Raw genomic sequence first — 15,324 nt, 5'->3', positions numbered from 1 at the left:
GAAGACAATGGAAGCTGTGTGAAAGAAATTTGGCTCCCAATTAGTAAGAGGCATTATTTTCCATGCCTCTGTTGTAGGACCTGCGATGGTATTATTTAAATTATTCAGAAAGGCTGTTTGGTGTGATAACGTAAGGGTGGGTCTTCATTACAGGTCCACGTTGCAGGGCCTGTGCTGTTGCCTCTATGTTATAAGTATAGGCCACTTTGTTTTTTCTTCAGCATCATATAAATATTTGTGTTGGAAAGAAGCTCTGGTCTAACCTCCATCTCAAAACAGGGCTAGCTTCGAACCTTGTCCGGCTGAGTTTTGAGTGTCTCCAAAGACGGAGATTGCCCAACCTCTCTGGACGTTCAGTCCAGTCCCTAAATACCGTCACTGTGAACACTACCGTTATTCCTTGCAGCTCGTCAGACAGTCCCTTGCTGCAACTCATTACTATTGCTGCTTGTTCTTTTGCCATGTACCTCAGCGAAGCTTCTGCCTGCTCTGTAACCCCTCTCTGGGTGGCTTCAGACTGCAGTGAGATCCCTCCTCCCCTCTCTCCTAGCTCAAAAATACAATTTCCACAGCCTCTCTTCATATGCCGTATGCTCCCACCCCCCCAGCCCTGCCAGTGGCCCCCCTCTGAACGCCCTCCAGTTTGTCAATATCCCTCTTGTCTTTCAGTGGCAAAATTGGGCATAATTGCCTGCCTTGGCCTTTATTTTAGGGTAAAAGACCAACAGACAATACTTAAATTGTCTGATTTAGTACTTTTCAGAGACAGTAACACAGATCTTGAAATGTGACAAGCATCAGAGTCAGGAAACTTTACCGCACCCAGAGGGCTGTGCATGCCACAAACAATAAATTCAGAGGAACAATAACAGTATCTTTTTTGTACCTCCTGCTTTTACATCAGCTAGTCAGGAGGAGGAACTGAGACTCAGCGGAGGCATCCCTTTTCTATCCAACCAGAAAATAAAAGGATTAGTTTTTATTTTTTTTAATGAGTTTAAAATTATGGAATGTAATGTCAGTTTTAGTTAAGAAAATGCCAGTCTCTGATGATGGGCTAGAACAGTGAGATACAACATGTTAAGCTTCAGTTACGGTGTTGATTCTTACTGGGCGATGTCACTCAGCTTTTATATTCATGCTTCACTGTGCCCTGTGAACATCATGCGCTCTGAAGAATTAGCTGAGCCACCCTGAAGCTAGATTTTAAAGGATACCAGATGGTATGTTCAATGCATGTGGTAAGCTTTTATATGCTTTTCCCCTATGGCCAATCACTGACTGATCATTTATTTCAAAACCCTCATAAAATAAATCACTTTGAAAATGACGCCGTCTCTAGTTAATAAGTGCTCTTTCTCAAAGCAGAGGCTTGTTGCCATGAAGATAAAATCATAAAACTGGTTCAAAGTGCATTGGGATGGCAAATGCACCCTATTGAGGAGATGAGAGAAACTGGATTGAACTGGAAAGGAAGCATTGCTGTCTGCTTGTTGTGAAATTATGAGCAGGTGAACTGTCATTAAAGACACTTCGACAGTCACTTAGGTACTAACACAAGCGTTTTCTGTGACAAGGAGTGAATTTTTTGGGTACATTTTCTTTCCACAGTGATGGATATGTGAAGCCTTGATCATGTGTCAAGCTACTGCGCGAGTTTCTTTTCAGATTTTGGAGCTAGTGATTATGTCTGGCAGCAGAAGACAGAGCTCTCTCCACTTTTTCTTGGTCTTTTGTGAATAAGAAGTAGAAAATTCCTCTCTGTGTGACACCAGTGAAACCCACCTCATCATCTGTCCTCTCAGAGAGGCGCCCACCTCCTCTGCATCCCCAAAGAGAGAACCAGGGTTCCCCTGAGGAATGCAAACCTTTGTCAGTCCCTTTTCTGTCCTCCCCTTCCCCCTTCCTCTGCATGCCCAATCCCAAACCGTGGTTCCTGGTGCGGTGTTGCAATCCTCGCAGTCTCTCAATGAGTTTTGTGACATTTGCTGTTTGGCTTACAGCCACGGCTCTGACAGGCAGATGATAATATGAAATTATGGCCCTTCGTTCTCTGAAGGATCATGTTTTCAAGTGCCCGCTGCTGTGGAGACAAACTGGAAAATTTCTTTTTTCAAAAGCTCAAAAAGCAAATAAAAGGCCCCCTTACTTTATTTTGCTTTTATTTTGCAATTGGAAATGAAGCTTTTTTTTTGGAGAGGGAGAAGGAGGTGAGGAGTAGCTGGCTTGTGGAGACTTTGGCCTGGCAATGAGGGCAGAGTTGATTTTTCCTGTAGTCCAGACTCTCTGACAGATAGAAACATGGAGGCGCACACACACACACATCCCTGGTGGAGAAACTTAAGAACAGTCACAGTGGGACAGACCAAAGGTCCAGCTGGCCTCGAGTCCCACGTGACTGCGGGCAATGCCAGATCCTTAGGAAAAGGAGAAAGACAAGAAATGTGCAAACCCCCAAAGCCTCCGAGCCCCTGGCACTCGGCAGCCTGGGGTTCCATCTGCACCAGCAGCAGCTGGAGACCCACTGAAGGCAACGCCAGCACTGTGTGAAGGTATCGTTCGTGCCATGGGGTGCCTGCTGGTTATCTCCGTGATTGCGTGAGCAGCTCCCAGCAGGAAGAATGTGCCCCGGATTGCTAAATCTCAGTCCCTCAAGTTTTTCATCACTTCCCTACGATGCCGTTTGTGGCCCTGTCTTTGTGCCTTGTTTGATCTTTCTGTGCAAAGCAGTTGGGATCTGTTTATTCATCGAGAGACGCTTCTGTGCTCAGGCACTTCTGCTCTCTGCCTGGCACGCCACGCTTCCTCTGCAAACCCTCCCAGATCTCCAGTTTTGCCCAGCCACTGACTGCACTTCTATATGTGAAATTAATTGTTCAATACCAAGTTGCTAGTGTCTCTACTACAGATGTATATTGATGGTGTAGCCATACTGCTAAGGTCAATGATCCACTGATTGGTGCCAAAGAACACATTTACAGTCAAATGGCTTGTAGTAATTCAGGGAATGATGCACAGAAGGATCATTTGAGCTCGTGAAGGATCTGTAAGTCACTGATATGACAAAGGTGCTACTGAAGGGCGTGTGATGAATTATTGACATGAGTATTCAGTATAAAACACTGTGTGGAAAGTGTTACATCCAGAGGTGATCCAGGGGTGCGTGGCAGCGTGGGCCAAGCTGCCTTTTCTGCTTGTATGAGGTTTGGTGGAGAGCCTGGCTCCAGGGGACTCTTGTTTTACTCACACATCCAGGAGGTTCATAGCAGCTGAACAGAAGCTGACTGTCTGACCCAAAATCCTCCAGATGAAGACCAAGTCGATGCTCACCTGTTAATTTCAGTGGTTTTAGGAATCTCTCAGAGTGGGGGTATTTTCCCCCAACACTTCTATGCTGAACCGGGATGGACATTTACCAGGTACCTGGTGCAGCTGAGGGAATTTACTCCATTCCAGGACTAAGGTTTTGTATCTTACCTTTATGCTCCCTGCTCCAGGCAGGGACTTGATGGCTGCAATTGCCTTGTCAGTCTCAGGCTACCCGATCAAAAAAGCACGAATTTCATCCACTGCAACTTTAATACAGTAAAATCTTGTCACATCAGCTAATAGTCATTTGATGCCCTGAGAAAATCTGTGGAAATAACACCCATGTCATTCCTCCTCCTTCTCTTCAGCTTTCAGGCCCTGATTCAGCAAATAGCTTAAGTGCCGTGCTGAAGCGGTGCCTTTTAGTTGCTAATGCCATGCAAAAATGCCCTGAGAATAAAGCAGTTTTCATGACCACTGTTAAAAATCCGCTTCCTTCTTTGGGTCTTATTTTTCCATCAGCCTGCTGGAAGAGTACAGCTGGAAAACAGATTAGCTCAGGAAAGACTTCTTCTCAACTAATAAACATACCGCAAATACACTTCTTAGTCGTATTTTAGGTCAAATGGATTTGTCAAGTCAATAGTCACCCAAGTATGAAGGATTCCTATAAATAAATGAGACTTAAATATTTTTAATATCTGTCTGACAGAGCTCCTTTAAAGTGCAAATGTAGCTGGAATTAACTGAAGTCAAGATCATTTCAAGCAAGAGTCATTAAAAAAAGAAAAGAAAACAAACATTTGAACTTTTTAACCTTGGGGTGTTTCCAGCCACAGCCTTAGCAAAGATAATAAATTCAGAAAATTCCGTGAAAATCTCTATTCTTTGGACTCTTGAGGCATTTAGCATAATGTTCTCAGTTCCTCTTCTCTCTTATGAAAACAGGAAGAAATTATGCAGGGTAGTAGCTGTTTAAATACTAGAAAGTCTCCCTGGGGAGAATTACAGACATTTCGGTGATAAATTGGAAGTGAGATAACGGAAGGTTTGGAATGAGCCTGCTCCAACGTTCATTTCAAAGCTTCCTCATTTATTTCGGGGCTTTTTGTATGGGGTTTGAGATGAGAAAGTCTCAGCCCCGCTGAGTTTGGGTGACAGGTTTGTCTTTGTGCAGGTTTACCCTGGGGAAATCCCACTGAAGCAAGGCAAAAAAACCCCGGTAATCCAGCACTGGATGTTTTTCATGGAAGTCCTACATCCAAACTTCATTCTGAGGCTTCCCAGCAGCCAGGCTGCTCTTCTCCCCTGCCAGACCAGAGTCTTACAGCTCCAGGCTGTATGAGCGAGCACTATATGTTATCTCAGCTCTCCCTGCCCGGGGGCAAGCGCTGCTCCTCCCTGTAAATGTTTGTAATATTGTCTGAAGAAACAGATTTCAAATCCCCACTGTAAGCTCTTTCCCCCCCTCTGCCCAGGGGTGAATGCATCCTAATTAATTAGCAGAAATACAGCCATTTAGAAAGAAAAGGAACTGACTATTGTGATAAAGTACATTGCAAAACATGCTGGGCTCCACTCTAACAATATCACAGGGAGCTGAGGACATAATTGCCTTGTTATTTCGTGCTCCCCAGGGCTGTGCTGGAGGCAGTTTAGCAGAATGGGCATTTAAAAACTGCCTCCAGCAAACTCCGCTCCCTGCTGCCGCTGCCTGCTTTCCCAAGTCGTGTCCCCCCCCAGCTCGTTGCCTTTACTCGGCTTGGCAGGAGCTCCTTCTCCTCCTCCTCCTCCTCCTCCATGAAATTCCTGTCCTTTGATTCCCCATCCCACGACTGCTGCCCCGGACTTGGTTAATACCACTGCTGCAGAGCCCACTCCCTTCCACCACTTCTATATTCATATAGTATTTCCCATTCTATGCTTAGACTTGAAATTCTCTGGGACATGGAGCATCTCCTTGTTTTAGTTTTGAGGTTAGCAGTATCGAGCTACTGTTGCAATACAAATAACGAACATGAATAACACTTCCTCGGTAATATTTCAGCCCAGCGTCACAGGGTCCAGGCCGGTTGGTGACCTGAGAAAACCAGTCTTGTTCTGGACCGTGTCACACTCCTTCCTCAGCGCTACTTTAGCTAAACACATTCTGGGAAAACAAGAAGATATGCTGCCAAAATAGCAGAAAGAACCAACTCCCCAAACAGGAGGCCTTCCCCCAGCTCCACTATTTGAACTACCGGTTTAGCGAAGTAACAGGAGGTAAAACCAACAAGCATGATATTATTTAAACTTATGAATAGCTCCTAATCACACAAATTGTTCCTAAGGAACAAGTAGGTAGCAAGGATTGCAGGATCAGACTCCAAAACGATTATGCTGAAGTGCAGTAAAAAATGAATGGACTCTTTCCTTTCCCTCTCAGCAAAGATTTAATAGCCAGCACTGTAGTTAGGTCTGATACTGCTAGAAATTACTTTTCTTTTAGACAAAGTATATATTACATGCCTGCTGAAATGTATTTTCATAATTAAAAATGAACTGTAATTGGCAAATGAATTAAGAATACTTCTGTGGAGATCTACTCTCATTCATTCACTGATTTGCAGTCAGTTGTTTGCAATGAATCTCCTGACTGTTAGAAATTAAGACACACTATCAGATTTAGACTGTAAAAGCACCAGCGTACAGCCATTTAGCTTCTCATTCAAAATAACTTAATATAGTAATGCTTATTTTGATTTTGAGACAAGTAAAGCACACATTGCTGAACTGAGCCGGCCACTGTCTGAGCTACTCTTCCTTGAGCCTTCACTTGTGGCCACTGTTGGGGACGGGGTACGTGGCCAGATGGACTTTTGGCCCAGCCTGGCATGGCCATTCACATGTTCTGCTTTTATATAAAACTAGATAAGTCAGTGTAAAAGTCTTATATTAGAGTACAAATATGACAAAGCCAAAGCTGGCAGAGGCAGCGAAAGAAAGAATTTTGAATGCTCGCGACAGTACTCCAGCCAACATGAGATGGTGGGAGGTGTACATCTTTTTGTTTTACTTCCTACCACTGTGCATTTCAGGTTAAGGTGGACAAGCTACACTTGTGATTTCAGCTGCTACAACATTAAATTTCATTTGCTAATGCCATATGTTATTTGTGTGATAACAAATGTGCCATTTTTAGCTCATAAAGCATTGAATGAATTTATCTGGAATAATTTCTACCCTAACATGGCCAAACATTTGACAAACAGGTTCCAAAATGTGCTTTCGGGAGTGCTATTTGATTACAGTGTGTGGGTATCAAAGCAGTTAAGAGTACAATCTGGGGGGAAGAAGGACAGGAGATCAAAAAGCAGGGGCACAACGCTTGGCTTGGGAAGCCCTTGGAAAGAGGCGACTCCAGTTCCCCAGTTTCCCTTCCTCCCCTTTCCTTCCCTTTAGGTCTTCTCCATCCTCCCCCATCCCTTTCTCCTCAATAATCCTGTCTGCCTGCAAGCACAATAAAGGAGGGCATCAGATAAAGCAAGGGATTATTTACTTGCGCTTTTGCTATTAAATGAAGCGCAATCTCAAAGTATTCAGTGCATCCCCCTGGCTCATGGGAAAGAAAGGATCCTTTTATTCCTTGGCTAGTCTTTTGTCTAGCCAAGAATCTGCCGCCCACTCAGGTAATTTGTACCAACAGATCGTACCTGTGGTAGCAGAAGATCCTGTCAGGATGGAATATCTAGCAGAAACCAAGTATTGCTCATGCATGAGAAAGGCTGGCTGGGAAGGGGTGAGAGCTGATTTTTTTTTTGTCTCACTTGGAGGAGAGGAGGACTCGGGAAGAGGCATCTGCTCAAACAGGGAACTTTTTTTTTTTTTTTGGCTTATCTTAATAAATGTGTGTGTTCTTAGTGAATCAACGTAAAAGAGACAAAGGGAAGTGCCTCATCTGCCTAGCGTACTCAAACTCGCACCCTCCTACGCAGTGCCACCTTTGAATATATCTTCCCTAATAAAATGTTCTCCTAGTTCCCCTTCACATTTGCCCTCTCTTTGGGCACGGGACCAAGATTCCTTGTGTACAAGGAAGGATACCAGAGCCAGCAGCATCACACCAAGATACAATTTGGCTCGGAGAGTATAAAAATGACAGGAGTATAAAAATGACAGGATGTCCCCCTCGCCAACCCTGTGTTACCTTGGCGGCAGCGAGATCTCAGCCATCTTCTAGTCTAATGCCAGTGTTTTTGCTGTAAAGAGATGGACAAGAAAAGCCTTCAGCTTGCCCTCAGCTTCCAGCTTGCCAGGTCAAAGATGTCCTGAAAAATGAGGAATTTCTGAGGAGGCTGAAGATCGCACTGAGATATTCCTTGCCAAAAACACGAGGGTGGAGATTTCCCATTCCTGCTGACGAGAGGTCATAGCCAGCCGCACAGAGAAAAGTCTCTATTGCACCCCGGCACTGGCTTCCTTCCTCGGTTCAGCTGTCACCCCAAATTTCCCCTTTCTTGCTGCACTTTCCCACTCCGGTTATCCTTCATGCTCCTGCAGACACCCTTCCCTCGGGCTGACGGCACCCTTTGCCTGTTTGAAACATTAGATGCCTCTGGAATAACACTAAGGTGCTGATAAACTAAAGAAATTAAGTCTTGGGGGCTGTTCATTTCTAATGCATTAAAATAATGAGAAAAATATCCACAAGCCTGAAATTATCTAATTTTGCAACTGTGCTGGTGGAGAAAAACACTATGTCAGATTTAGTAGAGCTATTCCCTTCCCCCTGCCCTCTCTCCCCCAGTATTTTCTAGAGACCTTTCCTCCTTCCCCTAGGTTGGAGGACACGACGTTTCAGATGGCTCCGAACAAGTTGTACAGCAACACAGCCAGTGCTCAGATTGATTTTTCTTGACTAAATTTGCTTGATCTTTTTTTTTCAGGCTTTGGATATCAATTAAAAGAACACTACTCTTTTGTCTTGTGTGTTGCTCCCCTACAAAATAATGAACTGTTTAATACACTAGAGGCAATTTCAAATTATCTAGTTTAATGAGGAAGGTTGTGACGGAAGATTTATTACCCTTTCTGATCTGCTAATGTATTTTCCCAACCACCCCAGCAGAACCAATCACCGTATTTTCATTATACACTCTATTTTCAGGGGTTCATTAGTTGTAGACTAAAAATAACAGCGAAGGTCTCAGTCTGAGAGCTAATCCAATTTTTTTAATTGGAAACGAAATTTGATTAGACAACTTTCTAATCATAACAGCATCAAGCATCAAGACCCTTACTGGGTGTTTTGTCCAAATTGAAACTTCATGTGACTACACATAAAGACCTGACCTAGAAATACAATCATGTAACAGCTACGAAGGACGAACCCAGCCCTTTCCTTAAACAAAAATCCCATGTTAGCACAAGCAATGGACTGTAGTCTATTCCAATTGATGCGCATCAAAAAAAAAAGGTCTGGCAATGACCCTGTCCGGCTGAGACAAACTCAGAGACGCTCTTAGCTAGTGGCTGAGTATGAGACTTAAGAAATAACTAAGTTGGGTTTTTTTTCCCCCCAAAGAATTAAAAAGAAAAATAAGGAAAATAAGATGGAAGAGCTCCCATATAGCCAACAGGGCCTCCTACCTCAAAGCTGGATTCGAATCTTTCTTAAGTTGGTACTTTCCAGCAATGGCTTTGTGCTGGTGGATTACAGCACACAACATGAGCTCAGTGTTTTTCCCGCTGCATCATTTTGATACGCAAGAGCCACAAGTGCAACGAGGAAGACAGGGAGACAAACATTTTTGGACTTTACAGGGCATGGCCTTTCCAAAAAGGTGTCACCACCGTGGTGGGAATGTGGACATGCGCTGCCTCCGTGGCAGCTGCCCTGCAAGGCTCTTGTCCTCGTATCTCGCAAGACAGTCGTCCTCGTATCTCTGCACTGGCGAGGGGAAGAGGGATCCGTATTCACAAGGGCCAGCTTTAGCAGAGGGATGCTGGCTTTGGCCCTCTACAGTGGCCAGACATCCGTAATGGGCTAATGAGCCTGCTATGACTTTTAATTATGCCGTGGCCACCACCGGGAGCTATGCTGTCTGATCCAGACATCCCACTGACTGGTCCCAAACACACACTGTTCAAGGGATTCTCCCCAGCAATAAAATAACTGGAGTAGCCACGCGAGGACATCCTTGGGGCACTTGGCAGTCTTTTCTAACCCTGCAAGGATCCCCGCAGGAAAGTGTTCGTAATGACCTGCCTGTGGGGAGGCTGGGCTGAGGACGCGTTTTGGCCAGATAACGCATCACTCCGACACCCCGGGGATTTTTAAAATGGATGTAGGAAAGAGGGAAGTTATTGCAACTCACGTCAGCCCCATGCTATAGATTTTAGATGCATAAATTATATATTTACATTCAAAACTCTATTATTCATAGAGTTGAGTAAACAAATATTGATTTTTACACTGTAGCACAGATGAGTATTTCTAATGATGCAGACAGAGGCTCTTCTTCCATCCTCGGTAACTCTGACCTCATCAGTGCTTCCTGAGAGTAGTATTTAACAAGGACGATCAAGTTTAAAACCAGTTAGCTGCTGCTGTTTGGAATGGAAATCAATGTGCATTTCTTTCTGAATGGACAAGCTGTCCACCCACACCACCACGTCACAGTGCGGCTCGTCCTACAACTGTTTTAGATGCTGAACCAGACAGACACAGACGGAAAGCAAGCAAAGAAAGGATGCGTGAAACCATCTCAGCTTGTACAGAGTGACCTTAGCTCTCCCACTGTATGGGAAGAGGCAAAGATATACTGGCTGTGTGAATATAGCAGAAGTAGTAAGCTTAAATGTATTAAAAAAAGTGATACTACTGCACAGCTCATATTAAACCTTTGGAGAAAGGTCTAATCATCAGTATGTGAGCTTGTGTCAAGATTTCTCTCTATTAAATATTTCTCTCTATTAAATGTATGATACTACTGTGTACATTTAGGGGTTGCAGAAAAAAATCCTTTAACGTCGTTTTCCAGTACTGCGTTATTTCAGAGGTTAACCAAAATCACTTACTTCATAGCTAACTTTGCTATATTGAATCAATGTACAAGTTCCTTATTGGATTTTTATTGCAGATAAAATTGACAGAGAAAATCACTAGGATATACTTAAAAATGGGAAGGAAATGTACGTTTACAATAAAAAGGTCTCTGAAGGTCTCTTGTTTCATAGGAAGGAAGCTGTCTTTATATTGCATGAACTATAAAAAATGATTAAAACTGAAGAGAGACAGGAAGCTGATAATTTGATTTATCATCTTAATGGCTATGATTCATGAATAAATAATATAATGGTTTATGTCTCTCTTGTAAAAGAAGTAGAGAAGAGCAATTTGTCTAATAAATGACTTCAAAAATTACAGCTGAGTCTTGTTTGCCACATTTGTTCTATTTAAAAAGAATGAGCGAGTATCTTATTTCTTATTACTTACTAGGACATTTGTTGTATTATTTATAAGAGTCAAAAACCTTAACTAAAAGCCACTCATCTCTGACCACAGTCTCCCATTAGCTTTAAATTCAGGAAAGAGAAAGGGATTGATCACTAGATCAATAAATCCAACCTTAGAGCTGACTAAAAGCTTCCTTTAACCTCCTTCCTCCAGCATCCTTTTTCAAAATTAAAGTATCCCCCTTTTTAATTATTTAAGAGCATGTCAATTTTACAGTAAGGCCATGTATGACTGCATCATACAAGGATTTCTTCTTTATATTGGAAACACACCAGCATCTTTAAAAGGAAAGCATTTAAATTACGATCACTTGTTTATTTTTTTTTTTTAATTGGATATGCTACTACAGATACACATATCCTGTTCCAAATGTGCCCTGGATTTCATCAAGACCAGTGCTGAGAATAGGAAAATTGAGAAGAAATGTGTACTCCCAATTACTGGACACACAAACTACCCCAAATCCATCAATGATTCTGATGGGAGCTGAAGTTCCTCTGTCCTGACGGCACTGGGCCAACAACTGACATTGCTACACAGCTGCAAAAAGTCACTTCAGGCAAAAGCAAACTCCAGAGAACATAATTAATGGAAAGAGTATTTAATTTTTTTTAAACTATCCTGTAAAAATAGCTTGTATATGTTGTTTGCCCAGTGTGCATCAAAAGCCTGACCTTTTTTTTCCCCCTTACATCAAAATAATTTATCAAAATCAGATCTTTTTTCTTACCAGAAGCTGTTCACACCGATTCAATACGCTGTGTTTCTACTGTCCTCCTACGGAACCGCCTTCAAAAAAATACAAACCACGTTATGCCAACACAATTCCTGATGCAAAGCTGGCTGGGTGCCCCAAAACAGGGGGGCTGTGGCCAGGGTCACCTCTGGATTACGTCCTCGCTTGGCCACTGACCTGCTGCGTAGCCTTGAGCATGTGTTTTTCTGCACACCTCCGTACCTTTCCTTGTTCCACATTTAATCTTCATCCTGAAGAACTTGGGATCTCTGTCTTGCAAGAGCTTGGGCTTAGAAAATGGAAGTTCTTACCCTGTTTCTGAGGCTAATTTTTTAGAGGGCTTCAACACTGAACTTCAAGACTTGATTGTCTTTGGATTGTACTTCAGATACAAGGTGTTATAAAGTATTATTGGAGTGAGCAGCACTGGTAAGACTGTTAATGACAGCAGCGGGAGGAAAACTTCAGGATGACAATTCTTGGCATATTGTAAAACCAGTTAATTTCTAGAAGGCTTATTAAGAAAAAAAAAGAGGAAAAAAGGTACATGGATTTAAGCAAAATAGACATTTTGAGTTCTCATGTTTCTGTACTGGGTTTGCATGGCAAAGTTTTGGTAGAAGGGGGGCCACAGAGGTGGCTTCTGTGAGAAGCTGCTGGAAGCTTCCCCCATGTCCGACAGAGCCAATGCCCGCTGGCTCCAGGACGGACCCGCCGCCGGCCAAGGCTGAGCCCATCAGCGATAGTGGTAGCACCTCTAAGAAAGGGGGAAAAGTTGCTGTGCAACAGCAACTGCAGCCGGAGAGAGGAGTGAGAACATGTGAGAGCAACAACCCTTGGTGCAGACCCCCAGGTCAGTGCAGAAGGAGGGGAGGAGGTGCTCCAGGCACCGGAGCAGAGATTCCCCTGCAGCCCGTGAGGAAGACCATGGTGAGGCAGGCTGTCCCCCTGCAGCCCAGGGAGGTCCATGGTGGAGCAGATCTCCACCTGCAGCCTGTGGAGGACCCCACGCCGGAGCAGGGGGATGCCCGAAGGAGGCTGTGACCCCGTGGGAATCCCGCGCTGGATCAGGCTCCTGGCAGGACCTGTGGCCCCGTGGAGAGAGGAGCCCACGCTGGAGCAGGTTTTCTGGCAGGACTTGTGACCCCGCGGGGGACCCACGCTGGAGCAGTCTGTGCCTGAAGGACTGCACCCTGTGGAAGGGACTGCTGGAGCAGTTCGTGAAGAACTGCAGCCCGTGCGAAGGACCCACGTTGGAGAAGTTCGTGGAGGACTGTCTCCTGTGGGAGGGACCCCACGGTGGACCAGGGGAAGAGTGAGGAGTCCTGTCCCTGAGGAGGAAGGAGCAGCAGAGACAAGGTATGACAGACTGACCCCAAGCCCCATTCCCCGTCCCCCTTTGCTGCTGGAGGGGAGGAGGTAGAGAAAATCAGGAGTGAAGCTGTGCCTGGGAAGACGGGAGGGGTGGGAGGAAGGTGTTTTAAGAATTGATTTTATTTCTCGTTACCCTACTCTGGTTGATTGGTAATAAATTAATTTTCCCCAAGTCAAGTCTGTTTTGCCCGTGATGGTAATTGGTGAGTGATCTTTCCCTGTCCTTATCTCGACTCATGAGCCTTTTGTTATATTTTCTCTCCCTTGTCCAGCTGAAGGAGGGGAGTGATGGAGTGGCTTTGGAGTGCACCTGGCTTCCAGCTAGGGACAACCTACCACAGTTTCATAAAAAAATGTACACTTGATGAAATGGATCTTTCTCTCACAGACTGCACATGTACACACAACTCAGTCGTTAGGTACAAATGTCACACAGGTATGAATGATCTGGACAAATAAACCAAGAAAAAAATAAGGTGAACTTCCACAAAAACCCATTCGTCGATATTTTCTACATACACTTTCTCTAAACAAATGCAATTAACTGTCCCACAGTCCAAAGGCACTATTTTTATGTGCCACACCTTCTTCCCCCAACTGCTACATTATATAGGTCTCCTAAAATTGGAGTGCTCAAGACATTTTTGGGTTAAGTGATGCATCAACAAATGTCAAAACAATGTAGGCTGCATAGAGAATGACACTGAAAACACAGTGCGTTGGGGAACTATACCCCAAAAAAGGTTCTTTCGTGGCCTTTCATCTTGAAGGGACAAAATCTTTGCTGATTTTGAAAGAGACAGTGGCCTTCACTAACTTCCAAAGCAAGTACAACTTCTGGTCAAAATCTACTTTTTGTGGTCTTGCAATAAAAATAATAATAAGAATGCTAATCTCTATCTAAAATTATGAGCTTTTTGCCCTAATTAAGAGTTTCTGAAAGAGAATTTTAATCAAGCAGACCGCAAATATCTCTGACGTCGCTCTGTGAAGTCAGATTTTGAACCAGATACTATTACTTTGTACTGTAGCCACACAAGTCACAGGCCACCCTTCCACCATGACAGGCACAGCGTAAAAGAGCAGAGCAAAGATGATCCCTGCTGCTCACTCACTTTGTATTTGGAAAATGGCAATGATAGGTAAGAGGGAAAAATAGATTTACTAGTATGAAGCTGTCCTTGATAAAATACAGTTTATGCAAAAGGCAATGTCAGCTGAATGGAAGCAGCACAAGGAAAAGATTACCAAAAAAAGTGTAATTTTTCTGGCATCAGTCATACAATTATCATTTGCATATGGAGGAGGGAGAATCTCAGCTGGTATAAGCTCTTATAAGTGTATCAATAAAGCCACGCTGATTTATAGCAGCTGAGAGTTTGTCCTGTAGCGTATTCATCCATGTGCGATGTGATAGATTGATGTGTTAGCATTTTCTCCCTGGAGACTTTGGTTCAAAACCTATTTAAAACACAGTGAAAACAAACGGTCCGGTCTCTAAGCAGATGTCCCTGGAAATCTGTTTACATCATCACAGTGACAGCAGTTTAGTGGAAAGGGTTTTCTCTGCTCGGGGCAGGGGGCAAGGGCAGGCTAGCAGATCCCCGGTGGAGTTGCATGGCAAAGCTTCCTTGGTAACTCCTGAGTACCCAGCTTGCAGGATGGATTTGATGTCCACAAATCCATAGGATTCTGTACATGGTGAAATTAAATGATTCAAACAGAAATATTGCTTAGTCTTAGTCTACAGTCTCGGAGCGAGACTCTACAGCACTGTCCTCTGCTGCTCCTAGCCTGCACACAAACATAACCTCAAGCACAGAGGTAATAGCTGATTTTTGCTAAGATATTTTGCATGCATGAAATTAAACACATTTGTAATTCTACAGGCTTGGGGTCTCAGTTTCAAAAGCATTTCAAGAAGACACAAAAGCTCCCTGTGATCAAAGGAGAGGAAACAGTGCGGTTGTTGTAGTTAAATTACATCATCTCACATACTTTTGGCAGAGCAGTTCTGGGTCCAGTTTTGGGAGAGGAGATAAAGCACACACAAGTGAAGACAACAGCACTGCAGGTCACTCCTGCAGCTCCTGGAGCTGTGCCCCCAGGCCAGCCTGGAAAGCAACGGAGTTTTTTGCCTGAACCCAGATCCACTGAGCCTCATTGGGATTTCACTAATAATTCAGCAGCAGATCTGCCTATCCATGTAATGTAAGTAATGCTTTTAGGAGCATTATCCATGCGTGGTTTTCCCGTACATGGAGTTTGGCAGGAGGCCACTCGAGCAAATGCTTCACATTGCAAGAAAAATCTGCAGACTTTTTTTTTTTTTTTAAACTATATTCATTTAAAAAATAACCCTCCTACTAACAAAGTAAGAAAGTTATTATCACCTCAGGATCAACCA

The sequence above is a fragment of the Aquila chrysaetos genome, chromosome 2 (genome assembly GCF_900496995.4).
Source record: "Aquila chrysaetos chrysaetos chromosome 2, bAquChr1.4, whole genome shotgun sequence".
NCBI classification, from domain to species: Eukaryota; Metazoa; Chordata; class Aves; order Accipitriformes; family Accipitridae; genus Aquila; species Aquila chrysaetos.
Note: the sequence above shows the minus strand (reverse complement) of the source record.